Source organism: Maylandia zebra, linkage group LG4 (assembly GCF_041146795.1).
Source record: "Maylandia zebra isolate NMK-2024a linkage group LG4, Mzebra_GT3a, whole genome shotgun sequence".
Lineage (NCBI taxonomy): Eukaryota > Metazoa > Chordata > Actinopteri > Cichliformes > Cichlidae > Maylandia > Maylandia zebra.
In genome coordinates, this window is record NC_135170.1 from 9,006,395 (window position 1) to 9,010,358 (window position 3,964).

At 38.1% G+C, this 3,964-nt stretch overlaps 1 long non-coding RNA gene across 1 annotated transcript; it reads left to right on the forward strand.

Annotated features, from left to right (window-relative positions):
- Positions 1–1,408: 1,408 nt before the first annotated feature.
- Positions 1,409–3,105, forward strand: LOC143418325 (uncharacterized). The gene is made up of 2 exons (XR_013098270.1): positions 1,409–1,818; positions 1,928–3,105. It is a non-coding gene; the product is annotated as an uncharacterized LOC143418325 (long non-coding RNA).
- Positions 3,106–3,964: the final 859 nt, after the last annotated feature.

The window sequence follows — 3,964 nt, forward strand, 5'->3', positions numbered from 1 at the left end:
TGCATGTAACAGTGAGAAACGCACTGTCTTGGCGAAAGAAAGCTATTTTGTACAACTTCATATAAATAGCTGTAACTTTTGATAGAAGACTCAGACAAACATGTTTATGGCCTTATATTATAGAACTCAAGGTCTCCGTGCTGGGCAAACAGGTTTTGCAGCTGTTTGAGCTAAGATTTCCAAGTTATTCACATAATGAAAACCTATACTTTGTTTCGGTCGAGTTCCCCATTCAAATACATGTAACAGTGAGAAACGCACTGTCTTGGCGAAAGAAAACGTTTTTGTACAACTTCATATAAATAGCTGTAACTTTTGATAGAAGACTCAGACAAACATGTTTATGGCCTTATATTATAGAACTCAAGGTTCCCGTGCTGGGAAAACAGGTTTTGCAGCTGTTTGAGCTAAGATTTCCAAGTTATTCACATAATGAAAACCTATACTTTGTTTCGGTCGAGTTCCCCATTCAAATGCATGTAACAGTGAGAAACGCACTGTCTTGGCGAAAGAAAGCGTTTTTGTACAACTTCATATAAATAGCTGTAACTTTTGATAGAAGACTCGGATACACATGTTTATGGCTTTATCTTATAGAACTCAAGGTCTCCGTGCTGGGCAAACAGGTTTTGCAGCTGTTTGAGCTAAGATTTCCAAGTTATTCACATAATGAAAACCTACACTTTGTTTCGGTCGAGTTCCCCATTCAAATGCATGTAACAGTGAGAAACGCACTGTCTTGGTGAAAGAAAGCGTTTTTGTACAACTTCATATAAATAGCTGTAACTTTTGATAGAAGACTCAGACAAACATGTTTATGGCTTTATCTTATAGAACTCAAGGTTCCCGTGCTGGGCAAACAGGTTTTGCAGCTGTTTGAGCTAAGATTTCCAAGTTATTCACATAATGAAAACCTATACTTTGTTTCGGTGGAGTTCCCCATTCAAATGCATGTAACAGTGAGAAACGCACTGTCTTGGCGAAAGAAAACGTTTTTGTACAACTTCATAGAAATAGCTGTAACTTTTGATAGAAGACTCGGATACACATGTTTATGGCTTTATCTTATAGAACTCAAGGTTCCCGTGCTGGGCAAACAGGTTTTGCAGCTGTTTGAGCTAAGATTTCCAAGTTATTCACATAATGAAAACCTATACTTTGTTTCGGTCGAGTTCCCCATTCAAATGCATGTAACAGTGAGAAACGCACTGTCTTGGCGAAAGAAAGCTATTTTGTACAACTTCATAGAAATAGCTGTAACTTTTGATAGAAGACTCAGACAAACATGTTTATGGCCTTATATTATAGAACTCAAGGTCTCCGTGCTGGGCAAACAGGTTTTGCAGCTGTTTGAGCTAAGATTTCCAAGTTATTCACATAATGAAAACCTATACTTTGTTTCTGTTAAGAGAATTTTTATTTTAGTTAAATCATTAAAGTATAATCAAGTAGAAACAAGTATGCCTTATAATCAAGTGTTTATATATTTTCACACGGTAAAGCTTACTGTTGAAAAGAACACAATGTATTCCTTGCTTAAGTGTGTGGGATGTTTGACAAAGACAGGATATATACATGCATTCTTTACTTCAGTGTCTGCGATGTCAGATAAGCATGAATACTGCTGTGTCGTTGTTTTTCAGTTTGTGTGCAGAAGTTAGATAGCTAAGACAATGCCTGAGCTCTCCCCTCTTCAGTTGAAAGAGGAAGTACTATGTAACCCATTTTGCCTTATAAATAAAGCGAGTAAACGGTGCTCGGTGTGTTAGTCTGCTCAGAGACTCTCACCCGTGCGCACGTCTTTGAAACTCTGAGTCGGTCTGCCAGTGTCTCATTTCTCTCTTACTGTGCTTTTACAAATGTCAACCCCTTGACATTTAATTGGTCCTTCGTAGCCGGAGAACTGACTGTTATTTTTAACGTCTAGTTTTCCACAGACGGTCTCCATCGGATCCTGACGTCGTGACGCCTGCGCTGGAAGAAATCTGATCAGTAAAACGAAAAACCCGGGAACGTGAATTCGATCTCCGGTCAGCGTTCGGCCTTCACGGCTCCAGGACCCGATGAGCACCGGATCTTAAAACGCAGCGCCACAGTAGAGGTGAATATGACACGCATTCCACCAAGCGCTAAAATACGTTGATATTGAGATTTTCCTTTAAGTAGTGTGTAAACCTAGGTACGCCGACAGATCTCAGTGTCCATGCGGGACTAGGAAGACGACAGGCAAGAGCGAAATTCTAGAAAAATCGCTATTAAAAGTTCCGGTCGCTCTGGGAGTGGCTGTAACGGAACAGGTTTCCGGTCACTCAAGAAGAGTGGCTGAAGGTGAAGGTGTTACACAAATAAATAGGCCTACGGAAAATCTCAATAAAAATCATAGAAACGCGCTTTGTTTGTGAGGAGTGAGTTGTTTTTACGACCCAATACGCGGTCGAACCACTTCTCAAACTGTTTTCCTGTGTACACTCACGTATTGGTAAAGGTGGAAAAAAGGGTTGTGCTTCATCACGTAAAATTGATAACCGCTCTCTCAATTAGTGGGAGAGTAGAAGGCTGTTATCGAAAACCCATTCTCACTTTTTCATGCCAAAGAAGGTGTCACAGTTCTGACGTAATTAGTTCAAAATGGGTAACTCTAAAACTAAAGTAAAATTAACAGCAGACGAAGAGTGGTTAGAAAAAACTGTTCAAATGCAGGAATAGTCAGTGCAAAAAGGTGGAGAAATCCACATAAAATATATTGTCCAGCTTGGCAAGGCAAATGCACCCCTGATTCAATAAATGCTTTAAAAACCGCTTTGCAAAAAGAGTTATATGTGGAAAAAAGTCAAAAGCCAAACCAGCAGTTGTAATATATGTGAAAGGTGTGCCGTTAAAAATGTTTTGAGACACAGGAGCTTGTAGAACTGTCTTAACTGTAGAAGTCCCAAATGTAACATTCTCAAAAAACACTATAATTGTGAAATCAGCCTCAGGACATGTGACAAAACAGCATCTAACCGATCCCCTTTTTATGTCACATAGAGATAGTGGCCGTGGCTGCAAAAATCAGTGCATTTATGACCCATCATGCCCAGATTGTATGAAATAAATAAAAGGAAATCATTCATATGAAGACCTTTTCTATAAAAAAGAGAGATGCATAAGGTAGATTAAGGCTGTGTCATTGTTCAGCCAAGGAAAGTGTGTGAAAAGATAAATGTTTCCATCCTGGAGGGTGAGTGAGACTGCAGCTCACTCACGGTCCCTGATGGATACAAAATAAAATATAATAATCTGAAGGTTGGATCTGAGATGAGGCAAACAGAAGACCAGTCTAAAAGTAGGCACAAACCTGTTAAGAGAAAAAAGCAAATCTTGTACAGATTGGATGAACTATAAATTATCTGTTTGCCGAGTAAGATGATCCTAACTATTAAATTGGCTCAGTAATAATATAGTGATATACACTAATAAAATATTGTAATACACTATTGTTATTATATAGAGAGAAAAAGATGATAATAATTAATAAAAATATAATATTAATATTGACAAGAAGTATCTTAGCCAGTATGATGTGAGATGGACAATTGTTATGAAGAAGTCTGCATCAAGCTTAAAGGTTTGCTCAAACTCAGTATAATGACATATGAGATGAAGAAAATAAAAGCAATATCTAAACCAATTAGGTGCATAGAGGCACTTAACCTGCTTGAAAACCTGTCATTTATCCTAGATAAATATTACTGAGATACAGAGCACATCTATAATAACAACTAATAAGCCAAACCCTGTAGATAATAACTAAACCTACAGGATTATGAAGCTGAATTAAATGTGTGGACACCGCTAAGTTGATAAGCATGTTACACATTTTCTTTTATTTTTATTGGTTCTTTTTTTTTTAGAGCAGAGGCTGCATGCTGTTAAAAGCGAACACATACAGCTGTCTGTGAGCTCAGTTTCCCCTCACACTTCT